Genomic DNA, 14341 nt, shown 5'->3' with positions numbered 1-14341 from the left:
AATAGTTTAGCTTGAATGCCTGAAATTGTTGGTATGCATGACTACTTAAGATTGACGTCCAAGAGCTGACAAAGCATAGTGATCTAGTTCAAATTGGATGAAAGGAACCCAACTTCTGATCAATTTTTTTTTAAAACCAAATCTATAGCTCCACACTTTGCAATCTCATGACTACTTAAAACAGAAACATCAACAACCCGACATGCATCACACATTCACACTGTAGCAAGATCTGGGAGGGTAATTAACTTTAAGAAAATAGTGCAAATAAGGAAGTTGTTTCAGAGACTTGCAAAGGCAGAACTTGTAACCACATAACTGCCATAAGGAATTAAAACAGAAATCCCTGGACTTCTCACAAAATAGAACTCTTTACTGCTTGTGAAAAATAAATTCAGATAGTGTTACCTTTTCTCAGAAATATGTTGTTTGAGCTTGTGACAGTTGTGAGTCCTCAAAAATTGCATATTACGATAAAGAAACTCACAGTGTTTCAAAATTTAAACTCTTCGAAGAAGCAGTCACCTTCAATTGGGCATTGAGGTAATCCATCATGTTGTATGTCTAAGGTTTCTCCAACATCTTTTAAAGAAAGAGCTATAGCCTGCAGTTGCAAATATATACCAGAATAAGACGAGTGTTTTATAACCAAAAAGTACAAAGCATTCCAATTTTCATTTTAAGTTAGCCCATAATCCTTCTAAATTTAACTCTGGGCGTGAATGCATGATCATAAATGTCACCCTATAAACTAAGTGTAAATGTATAATCACCCGAGTCTCACATTATACCCAAAATATGAAATATCATCTCCACATCTTTTTCCATAAAAATGTTATGGACCAAAAAGAGAAAAAATGGGATAGCAAAACCAATGGTTTCTCATCTGACCTATATCAGTGCTAAGATTAAAGGGAGAGAAAAAGGAGTACAAGAGCCTGACTTACATGTACTTGTGCGAGATTCCCTGAAATAGAGACATAGAGCCTGCTGGCAGCTTAAGATTCAATTTTAAAACCACCTTAAACCAGATTAGCAACATTTAATGCCCCTTGACCTGAAAGGCTATCAGAGCTCGAAATTGTCTTGGCTCTGAATCTGATTGAAATCAAACAAACTAGGGCATTTGGGAACCACAGTATCAAGAGCCTTAGCTGCTTTGTCAGTATGTTTGGATTAGCACAAAGCACGAATTAGTTCATGCGAGCATTTGAACTAAGCATGAGGCCTTGTTCCATATCATTAAGTAGCTGTAAGACTTCAGAAAATTGATACTTCTGACTTAGGGTTTCAACTAATGAACCCCATACATTTTCCTTCAATGTCAAACCCTTAAGTGATAATCTATAAAATCTCTTATCCAATTACTTTTTCTACAATAAGTGTCCACGCACCACTAGATAATACACAACTTCATCAGGCATAACTCCTTTGGTCAGCAAGTCATTGAAAAGAGATATCAACTACTTAAGCCCGCTACCTGTTCTGTTATATCCGTTAAAGAGGGAGGCATTAGTTATGTTAGTTGTCTTTAAATTCCTATTTTGCATCATTCCCAATTTGCAGTGATGATCAATCAAAATGGTATATGTCAATATTCATGCCAATCATGTATTGCAAGAGTTTAAATGCTTCAACTGACTTATTTGACTTGCAAAACCCATCAATTACAGTATTGAAAGTATGTGTTGAAGCTATACCCTAGCGCTGCATTTCTAGATAAAAGGATAGAGCCGTTTTTTGTACAACATTGTAAACACGTTGAATGTGATAAAGTGCATTAATAATTGCATAAAAAGTGAAAGCTCTAGGAGAAAAATTCATGTTCTTCATCTCAGCAAGCAGCTCATAGGCTGCCTCCATTTTATTTTCTCTACAATAACCCTCAATCCAAATTTAGCCACCTTCAATCATCTTAAACAATAGACCTTTTCCTTTCTCCATGTCACCTATCCTACATACAGCACTAATTAGTGCAGCATATGTTAAAAAATTTAGCTTAATTCCGCGAGTGTGCACCTAATATCTTTAATTTTGAGAGCCTCTATTACATCACCCCTGCTTCATGAACCCATCTATTAAGGAAGTGTAAGTAACATTGTTAGGTTTGTAAACCCCTCCCCACCATTTAAGCCAACATCAACTTTGCTTCCCAAGCCCTCCTACTTTTACAAAATCCATCAATGAGTATCGAGTAAGTATAGCTATCAAGAATTAGGCCCTCCTCGGCCATGGAGCATTTGAGCTCCAAAGCTTCATCTAGGGCCTTGGATCTATCCACACAAACCATTAATAAGCACATAATAAGCCACTAAATTAGGACTAATGCAATTGTTTTCCAATTCTACAATCACATTTTTACCTTCCTCAACTTTCCTTCTTTACCTAGACTACTAATCAAATTAAAATTGGTATAAATATATATGTCAAGAACAAGACTAACCTCTAACATTTTATCATAAACCTTCCAAAGCAAATTCATCAATCATCATATTCTTCTTGAACAAATCAGACAACAAAGAATTGCAACAAATTACACTTATCATATATCAAAACCACAATACTGAAATTACGCTTATCATATATCAAAAACCACAATACTGAAATTACACTTATCATATATCAAAAACCACAATACTGAAATTACACTTATCATGTACCCAAACACTACTAGTCAATGAATCAAATATGATTCAATATGCTATTATTCACACTACCTAGACCACATACTAATATAGCATTTGCGAAAGCGAAACTTACTGTTTACAATCTATTGAGTATATCATTCACATACTAATTTCATTTCATTTGCGAAACTTAAGAATTGCAACAAACTTACGCTACAATTCACTATTGAGTATTATCATCAGAATATTCACCACAAAACAGTATTATCAACAAGAATTTCTCACAGATTTCATCACCAGCAGTTTAAACAGATTCCTCAGAATTGTTGTTGTCCTCTGAATTGCCGCTTCCTTCATCTGAGCTGTTTTCATCATTTGAATCGTCCTCAGTGTCGGGCTCATAATCGGTTCTACTATCCAGATCGTCCTCGTCAGGTTAGTTGAAATCTTGTTGTTCAATAGGTACATCATAGTCATATTCATCTTCAACATGAACTCGAATCCTCTTCTTCTTCTTCTTTTCCTTCATTTTAGGGTTCGCATTCCTCTTCTTTGGCTTCTCCACCATAGAAATTTCTTGAATATTCTTTTCCTCATCCATCAAGATTTCTTGAGAGCTCATCTCCTTCTTCTCAATTTCTTCACCAATTGCAGCAACTTTGCTGAAGCTCGGTTCCTCCATTGTAGTCTTCTTCTCCTCCTCTATCAAGATTTTTTGAGAGTTCATCTCCTTCTTCTCAATTTCTTCACCAATTGCAGCAACTTTGCTGGAGCTCGGTTCCTCCATTGTAGTCTTCTTCTCCTCCTCCATCAAGATTTCTTGAGAGCTCATCTTCTTCTTCTCAATTTCTTCACCAATTGTAGCAACTTTGCTGGAGTTCGGTTCCTCTATTGTAGTCTTCTTCTCCGATTCAGCGACGCTAGTATCCTCCACTGTCGTCTTCTTCTTCTCCGACTCAGCGACGCTAGTTTCCTCCATTGTCGCCTTCTTCTCCGATTTAGCGACGTTTACCTCCATTGCTACAGAGAGAGAAATGCAGTAAGAGAGTTGATTTTGTTTCTGTTTGGTAGAGAGAGAATTGGAAATAGGTGTGATTTCTGTTTTGTAGAGAGCGAAGGATTTTATTTATAGCGATTTTTTGTGTTTTATTTGTGCTGCCTTTTGTTGCGATTGAACGTAGTCTCCTTTTGTTGAAATTGAATTTGTTTGTTTGTTTTATTAATTAATTAATTAGTTTACGCGCCTTTTTTAGTTTCGAGAATCTCCTGCTTCGACTACGTAGAATTTGTTATATACACTTGAGTGTATCGTACACCCGTGTTATTTGCTCAATTTGTGTTCATTCATTAAATAAGCAAAAAAATAATGAGCAAATTACCCGGGTGTAAATAATAGGCTCTCCGACTATGGGGTGTGATAGACTTCGTATATTTGTTACTTCGTATATATTTGTTTATAATATTTAGTTTACTTAATTAGGTTTTCAACCCTAAGATGTAAATTGTATATATACTCTATTGTGTATAATGATTAATGATAAACAGGGTCGCCATGGAGATCATGTACAGTTGAGATAAAACTAGACCCTTTTGACCTTTTGTTAATGAAATGGTATATAACGGCTTATAAATATATGTCATCCGATTAAATATGAACCCTCAAATAAATGCAATAATTTTGGGTAATAGATACATCGTATTATGTAAATGGAACACGTCCTTGGGTTATAGGAAAAATGATTAATAGCACTCTTTTTTTTTTTTAAAACAACGAATGATAGCACTTTTGTAGTACTCAATTAATAACATTTTTACTTCAAAAATTGAATAATTGCCTTTTAATTTATATTTTAAAATAACAAAGCAAAAAAAAAAAAAAAAATAGGTTGTGTTGAGATTTGATCTCACGTCTTCCTCTAAATGCATTAGCTCCTTACGTCTTACTCTATAAAAACAAGCCTATAGGATTAAGTCATTTTGTTCTTAACTCCTTCCCTTGTGGCTTTTGCTCACACATCTATGGCTATCACTCGCCTTTGTTAATTATTTTTGTGTTCTTATGTCATACATTCCTAAATAACTATCATGATTTTTGTAATGGTCATATCATCTTCATTATCATCCAACTAATTAAAATGCTTATATAAATCTAAGTTTTAATTTGAGATAAAATATTATAACTAGCTTAATACGCTAAAATTTACATAAGCTTACTAGTCGATTTACGATGACATCCAAAACAACAAAATGTGGTATTTGTCTATTGAATATCAACACTCATAGTCCGTCCCTAAATTTACTTTAATTTTCATCTTCTAATTTTACATTTTTTTTCAATCCTTGTTCACATTCTCTTGTACAAATGTTGCATCTACTTAACTTTTTAAACTTCTATCATTTTCTACGGATCTCTCTTTTAAATTCTACCAAGTTAGGTCCCGTGCCACGCATGGTAATATTCAATAAATTAAAATTGAATGGAACAACAAAAATGGTAAAAAAAATTTAAATAAAAATAAAATCAAACTAAGCTAAGAATAATCAACATTTGTTGTTCTTGGCAAGCATTATTGAAGTATCCGTAGTTAGTTATAGATTATTAATTGATAAAAATTCTAACCATAATCATTCAAGGAAATAACAAAAGTATCATTTGTTGATATGATATTCGCATTTTATTGTTGAAACTTGTAGCTTTGTATAACATAATTTTAAAAAACAAGAGAAATATATACGGAGTATAATCATATTGTAATAACCGTACTAAATACATAATGTCTTTCATATAAAAAATAAAAAATAAAAAATAAAAATAAAAAATAAAAAATAAAAAAATCCTCCATATGTCACAAATAAGGTAAGAATTTTTTTTTTTTTTTTTTTACCTAAGTTTATGGTTGTCAATATGTCTTTTTGGAAATATACATCAAATCTTCAATTATGCTTTGTTACGAGTACTACTTATATATATATATATATATATATATATATATATATATATATATATATATATATATATATATATATATATATATATATATATATATATATATATATATATATATATATATATATATATATATTTCTTAAAAATCTGATGAGGGTATTGTTGTCCAAAAAAGTAGTCCAACTATATAAAGATTCTCTAATAGGAGGAATATATGGGACACCCAAAATGATATATTGCCTGTAAATATGGGACGAAGGGAGCAGCATTTTTTCAATTCGGTTCACTTTCTTTTTCTCATTCCTTATACTCGTCCTTTACTGTTTTACATAAATATTTCATTAAGCAATTCTTTAAATATGGTCTTCCAAATGTTATTCTTTTTTCACTTGAATAACTCTTCTTATCACTTGTAGCTTCTATAACATAACATCTCGAATTGGTGTTAAACAATCAGGGGTCGTTTGGTTCACCCGGGATAAACGGAATGGAATGAACAAAGGGAATGGAAGAGAATGGAATAAAAATACCCAATATTCTCTATGTTGTTTGTTTTAGAAATAAAGGGAAACAATCCCATCACCCCACCACCCCACAACCACCACACAACCACCTAATTTATTCACTTTCCACTTTTTGTAGCCACCATCCGTCCACCAAGCCACCAGCCGTACCTTTGCTGCCCTTCACCGCCTTTCGCCGGCCCCGGGCATGCAGCTCCCTCTTCCCCGAAAATCAACCCCGAAAACCCTAGAAACTAACCTAGCCCTTAGAAATCCCTCCCTCTTCAGTTTTGAGGGTGGGGGAGGGTTGGACGGCGGTTTTGCGAGGAAAGGGAGGGATTTCTAGGGACTAAGTTAGTGTTTGCGTGAGGAGAAGGGAGTTTTACGGGGAGGGGGAGAGGCGGCAAGGGTTGTCGGGGACGCGGCGAAGGTCGTTGGAGAGGCGACGAAGCAATGGGTAGTGCGGTGGTTGGGTTTCTCGGTAGTGTGTGGAGGTAGGAAGGTGGTGGTGTGGTGGTGGCTAGGGAATGGGAATGAAAAAGTCTAGAGGGTGGGGAATGAACTTAGAGGGATTTAGGGTAATGAAGAGGGGAAAGGGAATGAAAGAAAGTGCTAAACAGACATCAACAAAGGGAATCGGGCCAGTTGATTCTCATTCCCTTTCCTGATTACCCCCAACCAAACGGCCCCTCAATTATTTTATTTTTCACCTACACTTGAATAACTCTTCTTATCACCATAATCATTAACTACTATACCACCCCATAGTTTGCATTTTTCCAGTTAGTTAGTAGCCTACCTGATTTGGCTCACACATATATCGCTATCACTCGCCTTTATTACTACCTCTGGTTCAATTTACTCGCAACAAAGGGGTAATATTTGTGAGTTTGTTGCGAGTAAACTGAACCAGAGGTAGTATTTTGTGTTCTTAGCACTATAAAGAGAGATTTTTGCACATTGCATAGAGTCAAACGAAAAGATACATTTGAATTTTAAAAATTACTATTTCTGGATTGTAGAATGAAGGAGGGTAGAGAAAGTAAGAGGATGAAATTTGGACTAAGGCCTTGTTTAGTTCACCTTATTTTTACTAATTTCAGTAAAAATAAATTCAGATCAGAAAAAATAAGTTCATATCAAATCATCGTTTTATCAACAGTTTTTTATCGCTAAATATCTTTAATTTCGTAATTAAAAAAATTCTAAAAATCCCATATTAATAAAATACATATTATTACGAATCTAACAAGACTTGATATATTTTTTCCGTATAGATTATCGTATATTTAAGGTCAAAGCTTGGTCAAATTTGACATATAAGCAAATATAAGGCGAACTAAACAGGACCTAAATCTAGTACCAAATTGAATAATGACTACAATAGCAAAAGTTTCAATATTAAGGGACAGATGGAGTAATATTTACTGTGTCAAATATAAAAATAACAAACCCTAATATTTACAACAACAATTATTAACTAAAGCAAGATTTATTTATTTTTTTAATTTTTTTTTAATTTTTTTTTAACTTGTACCCAGCTGTTTGATAAAGTGCCTAGCAGCAGTTCTGTAACTCTACCATGCCTATGAATGTAAGCTCCAAAGTCACCAACTCACCACCATCAAAATACTCCAATACCAAGAATATCCTCTCCTCTGTCGATAAAATCCATCAGAAAACAAAAATTACAATATACGGTGTAAAAATATAAACTATTAATCTGTAAAAATTAAAAGAATGAATAATAATCAAATAATCTCAATCTCAGCTCAATGGCTTCAAAAAGGTGAATTATATTGAGATGAGTAATAATTCTAAAAATGAGAAACACCTAATACAAAAATCACAAACATTGCCATACGTCCATACCTTGAATGTACTTTGTGTACGAAGAATCGTAGCAATATTCTGCATTACTCGTTGCATGTTCAAACGGATTTGGGATATTTGAAAAGTACCATTAGAATTTCCTAGCTTGTCTAACCACTCAATAGTCTTCTCTCCAGCATTCTTAAATAATTGTTTCTGCTTCTCTACTACGAAATACAAATTTATGAGTATGCTGGCGACACTGCACTGATTTTGTAAACATTACAATTGACAAATTTGTACAGGAAGCCATCTAGCAGCGATACTGCACCAGTAAATCAAGTAGGTTAAGTTTCTAATACTTAGCACATCACAGTCAGACATCCCTATATCAAAGACGCTCAGTTTTCCTATCAGCTCAAGACTAAAGAACATTGGATACAATTCTGAATCGATTTCAATATCTTCAGCTTGTAGAAATCAACCCACACTGAACACATGCACAAAATTAGATACAGGCTAATGAACTATATATAGTGAGCTGTAATGAGATACTGAGATAGATTTTACAATGCTTGCTACCAGCTTGACTGAAGATGCATATTTGATTATAGCTTACCATACTTTGAGTAGGTTCATTGTACAGCCTGGGCCTGCAGTGCTACCATTTTATCAGGTTTAACCTCACGCCTTATTCGCTATGACTAATGTTTGTAGAGTTTCCTTCCCTTTCAACAGCAATAGAACTTCCTTTTTTAGAAAAAGGAGATTAATATAACAAATTAAATATATGTTACCTGATATAAAGAGCTGGATCACACAAGAACCATCTACAATCCTCCCTTACCATTAAAAAAAGGCGAAAATGAAAAAGATATTTTGACTGACTGTTCTGAATTACATCAAAATAAAGATAGAATGTCAAGTTTCAAGTGGCCTGATTAACTATAAAGAGCTAAACTAAGCTAACACAATAATTTCATATTACAAATGCTTCTCTTTGCCTACTCTTTTTTATTTCTAGTATTTCTGATTCTCATTTACCTCTATTAACCGACTATCCTCCTCCTCATAATACTATTAGCATCAGTAAATTACATTACCTATAATGCCCTTCCCCTTAGGCAAATTCCAAATAGAATAGTGGGAGATTTCCTGATATAAAATTTCAAATATCTTTGGGGTAGGAGCCCATCACTAAAACTAATTGATATGACTAAGGTTAGTCAGAGTCATTAATCTAGGCAAAAGATCAAGAGTAGCAATTGAAGTCATCCAAGCTATTCCAGGTAGCTCTACTGTTTTGATATATCAGATCATATTTACTCTACTCGAACAAGAACAATTAGATGGATTTCCATATGATTTCCCTAGGTGGGCATGCTAAAGATTTGGAATCTAATGTGTCCATTCTAAGAAAATTAGCCTTGTATCCCTTTTATTACAGCTTTGCTTACCCACCTCTCTCTCGCATTATAAACTTCCAAACCCTGCATCTCTAAATCTATAGTTTCCTACTTTCCACCTTCCCCGAGCCAATAAACATTATACTCTTTCTCATTCCCTCTTTTTACTCCTCCAAATCCTACACTCCTTTTCCTTCTCTTCTCTTGATAATGTTTGTATACGCTTGGGTGCAAGGTGCATCAAAAGAGTATTTCAGCTAACCTAATCTAATTTCACATCTTTTAGGCAATTTTTATATAAAAGGTTTTCCTTCTCTCTACCTCTCCCTTAAGCTAAACTAATCTAATTTCACATCTTTTAGGCAATTTTTTTTACTTACATGACTGGCAGCATCATTGAAATCAAGTTATGGCCCAGAACTTAAGCTATGAATTGAATTTCCAGCAGCCGCAACCAAATAATTCATATTACAAAGGCTTTCCTTCTCTCTTCTGTTATTGGTAGTTCTTAGCCTTCTTGCAGCAAAAACAACTAAATAATTACAAAATGAAAACGACATTTAAAGAAAAGAAATTAAATTACAAAGTAAAAATGCTAGGATTACAATTGAATCACACAAGAAACAAAGCTAAGGACATAAGTTCTACAATGTAAAGCGATGAGATAATTCATACATTACAACAAATAATTTCTTTTTAAAAAAAGTACTTCGTATATTTTCTGAAGTTACTTACAAATTTGAGAAAGGTCATAAATCTTAACACTTCAGCATTTTAGTAAAAACAAAAAAAAAAATCCTCAAAATATATAAATAAACATATAAGCTGGCTAAACTTAAAAATAAAAAAGTACTCGTGAAATTTAACTCATGCATTGCATAAAAGAAAAAAGATAGTGCACTATCCTTATTTAATTTATTTTTTTTAACACGAATATAGTGTACTATCAAAAACAAAGAAACTACCTCAAAGATACATGAAAGGTATGGTAATACTTATGCTGCTGCCGCGCCGCCTTTGGTATTGCTCTATAACATGCCCACTTTGCAGCACGTACAATATCTTCAATCTGGAGTATCCAATCAGTAAAGCACCAAAAGATCGTCAAAAATCAGAGCTAAATAACTACCCTTAGATATCAACCAAGGAACACAAGTAATATTTTTGAAATGACAAACAAATATTCCTAAAATCTGAAAGCAATATGCATTAACACAACATGATACACAGTAAAAACAAACTGTGGTAGAGCCATTCTCTCAAGAATGGGTGCATAAGGCATTGGTACGTCGGCCCCAGCAATCCTCACAATAGGTGCATCAAGATATTCAAAGCTATCCTCAATAATAGATGTACTGTCAAGAACATCAGAGTATGTGAACAGGTGTAGCAAATCAAGCAACTCAAGGAGATCAAGAGAAACAGAAAACTCACATCAGCCTTAATAAATTCAGGTAAGCTGACACACTTGTTTCTGTAGTTCTGCTCTTATAGTCTTATTCAGCATCAGTATTATTGATTGATCTTAGAAAATTTTAAGTCGGTCAGAAAAATTTGCAATGTGGTGTTATAATAGAGTCAAGCAGACAGCAGGCGTTTTGTCTCGGCATTTGAATAAAATTTTCTCCAACTATTTCTCATATAAATGAGCAGAAGATGTTGAGCATCCACAATTACACGGCTGGAAGTGCCTAAGTCATCAGTGATACGTGCCAACAGACTTAAAAGTTCTGACTAAAACCTTGACATGCGCAATATCCCAGATAACTTTATCCACTTTCATCTTGAACATATGAATTAAACCATCATTCTTAGGATATGTGCCTCTCAAATATTGGGTTTTATTGCTCACATTATATCATTCTGACTACAAGGAATTTACATCCCCTAATAAGGTAACTTCATAGTTCTATAGCATATAGCTAAAATATTCTAATGCAGCTTTCTGTCTTGTCGTTTAAGACAAACCGAGTCTCTTGATTATATTGCTACAGAAAACCACATAATGCAAAGAAGGTGCACCAAGGAAGCTAAACCAATAATACATAATTTAAAACCAATAATACAGAATTTAAAAACCGTACGATTCCACGGAATATAGATTCAGCCCTTGATAGCCTTCAAAAGCTGAGTTTGTGGCAATTTCATATGAATGCTAGATTCTGACCTTAAATCCTTGATAATCTCCACAAGTTGATCCACTGCATTCTCACCAGGGAACAATGGCAAGTTATGAGACAAGGATTAAGAAAGTAAGGATCAACGAAAAGAGGATTATGGAATGCAAGCAGCAGCAAGTATACAATTCATAATTACAGTTTTTTTTGCTAATTTAAGTTAATAAATCAGCAAATAAAATTGAACTAAAAATTGATTTGCCTAGCACTATTGATTTGGAAGACAGCAATGACAAAAACCTACAAAGATAAATAGTAAATGTAACCACAGAGGTATTGTGACCATCAATGGATCTCTCCTTGATCGCATTCTTAATCAAAGAGACCACCTCCGACATCAATTCAACAACAAATTTCTTCAGGCTAGAATTGGTTGGGAATAGTTCTTGAACTGGTTGAAATAAACTGTGATAATTTAATCACTGCAAAAATTTGGGAAATGGACTATTTCAATCATGATACCCGTGATAAATTATTCGGCATGTGTACAGTCTACAAAGATTTTCAAAATTAAATTATTTATTTCTAATTGCCAGAAATATTATAAATTCGGTACGAAAGTGTACATAAATGATAAATTGGGGTTTAAATCATTTGATGATAAAATGACTAAATGCTGTAGATTACTTGTCACTTACTCTCTATCAATTTTTTTTCATCAGATGAGTTAGCAGGTCATAATTACCACAACACAAACCAACCAAAGACATCAATAAAACTGACTCCGTGTAACACTTGAAAAACTGTCACATTGTAATTTTCCCAGTGGACAATGAGGATGAATAGATGAATACTTAGGTAGCAGGAGGCATTGGAGTAGATTGTGCCACAACCAAAACTTCAGCATTCAAACAGACAATTGCATACATCAACCAAAGCTAGAGCATCCCAAAACACACAGTAATTCACAGTAACTCATTAGATAATTGTCACTCCATCCGGCTGGTTTTAGATTCGTGTTAAACAACCTATCATTATTTACTTATATTGATATTGACATTTAACAACCACAATAATAAATGTTTTATAATAACTCTGAATTATGATATTGCAAAAGACAATAATAAATTGAAGAATAAAAAAATCAGAACAGGAAGAAAATGCTTAATTGAAAAAAGAATTCATATATTGTACCATAGTAAAGACTCCGTAAGAGATGTAAGCTTGACGCCATTGCTTCTTGACAGGATAAGAGACACAAAGCGAAAGTCAACCTCTTTGGTCCAGCCATAAGCTCCAGAAAGTTTCCCTAACAGAACGATTCAATTTTCCCTTTCCTTACACCCTTCAATTTAGGGCCTGAGTCAGTGATCAAGTAGTTTAAAGTCAAATTTTGTAACGCAGCGTATCTTTATTGTTTTAGATCACTAAACAACACAGATTATTGATTGTAAATTATTGTCCATGAACTGATCAGATTAATAACATTGTTCCAAAAAAAATTTTTTAAAAAAAAAATTCTAGCAATTTACCAGCAGTTATCTGTAGCTTTCTTATATACTTGAAGGCTCGTAGTTGAGGTTGGGGCATGTAAGACTTGCTGCAGAAAACATGATGCTCACGCTGAGCGATGCCACCAAGAACAGGACCTTTAAGATCACATGCTTTGCCTTGTTGAAAAATCTTCAAAAATAAGTTATCAATGGGACATCATCAAATTCAAGAATAACTGCACTGAGTAACTAGTGACATAGACAACAAGACAAGAAACAGGCAATGATGAAGAACTTTGGTATACATTTGTTTATCACTCTCACTTTAAGCAATTCTACTCCAACTGGATATGTGTCTAGACTCGATAATTAGTTTATTTTTAAAATTTCTAGATTATTCGTTTCTTTTATTGTTAACCTGTTAGCTGTTAGAGGTTTGATGGCTTGGATGGGTGAGTCTATTTCTGATGATTATTGGAGATCATGGCTTGCAATAATAACTGAGAGACAACACTTGCTTATGATAATCAAAGAATTATCTGTAAAATTTAACAGCAATTCATAAGCAGCAAGGTCTGTGATTCTTACCTGACACGAGGAGCCATGCCACTTGCTTTTCCAAATTTATATCTATGAGATCTGACAGGAATTCCATTGTTTCCGGCAGCAATGGAAGCTATGTGGCTGAATGAATATAGAGTAAGAAACAAAAACTATCAAAACTATTTTCCAAAACAAATTTAATGGGTAAAAGAGAGACACTGAATTAAACAAAAGACGCAATCTTCTTATTTCTTCTAAAGTAATATGTTAGGAAATATGAAGAAAATTTTAAAATTGCTACACGTCAACTATCAAAGAAATTAAGAGATGAGTTTTGATAGCTAACACCTTGTTTGGTTTTTAAATGTGCTTTAAAATGGAAATTAAGGAAAGAGGGAGGTCGTGGTCGATAGTTTGATTTGATTGGTTAAAATGGAAAGAGTTTCTTATTTGGCTAACTAATGATGAACTAAGAAAAAAAGAGAAATTTAGGAGTTTCACATTTTTTTTTTTCAAGTTCATACCAAAACTTGCTGTTTTGGAAAGCATGAAAAGTAAGAATTTTTTACAATCATGCGAATTGCGAAGTATATTTAAGAACCAACAAGAATTCATTTCAATACAAAAAAAAAAAAAAAAAAAAAAAAGAAGAAAGAAATTGAAAACTGAAATTAGGGTTGAAAACACCTTTGTATACTGCCGCTAATATGGACAAGTGGAGAATCAAATTATGTAATTCCCATATAATCTCACATTACCAACATATGTGTCGTACAATTTTCCATAATTACGGACAATTACAAAGTTGTCAGCTCTCAAAACTTCTCTGTTATGAAAAACTGGGAATGAGCTTGTATAATACTAATGAAAAGCTTCATATCTAAATAGAACAC

The 14341-nt window shown here is 33.6% G+C and overlaps 1 long non-coding RNA gene and 1 pseudogene across 4 annotated transcripts; both read right to left on the bottom strand.

Annotated features, from left to right (window-relative positions):
- Positions 1–1193: 1193 nt before the first annotated feature.
- Positions 1194–2546, bottom strand: LOC145575465 (uncharacterized; annotated as a pseudogene).
- Positions 2547–7427: 4881 nt separating this feature from the next.
- Positions 7428–14008, bottom strand: LOC145600551 (uncharacterized). 4 transcript variants are annotated; one of them, XR_014104299.1, is made up of 6 exons: positions 13494–14008; positions 12945–13095; positions 12607–12771; positions 11380–11496; positions 7950–10364; positions 7428–7735 (listed from the first exon to the last, which is right to left on the bottom strand). It is a non-coding gene; the product is annotated as an uncharacterized LOC145600551 (long non-coding RNA). The 4 variants fall into 4 exon arrangements; XR_014104298.1 differs by having other exon boundaries at positions 7428–10364; XR_014104300.1 differs by having other exon boundaries at positions 7428–10364; positions 11463–11496.
- Positions 14009–14341: the final 333 nt, after the last annotated feature.

Source organism: Chenopodium album, chromosome 2 (genome assembly GCF_948465745.1).
Source record: "Chenopodium album chromosome 2, dcCheAlbu1.1, whole genome shotgun sequence".
In the NCBI taxonomy this organism is placed as follows: Eukaryota; Viridiplantae; Streptophyta; class Magnoliopsida; order Caryophyllales; family Amaranthaceae; genus Chenopodium; species Chenopodium album.
This window is presented reverse-complemented; position numbering and strand designations above follow the sequence as displayed.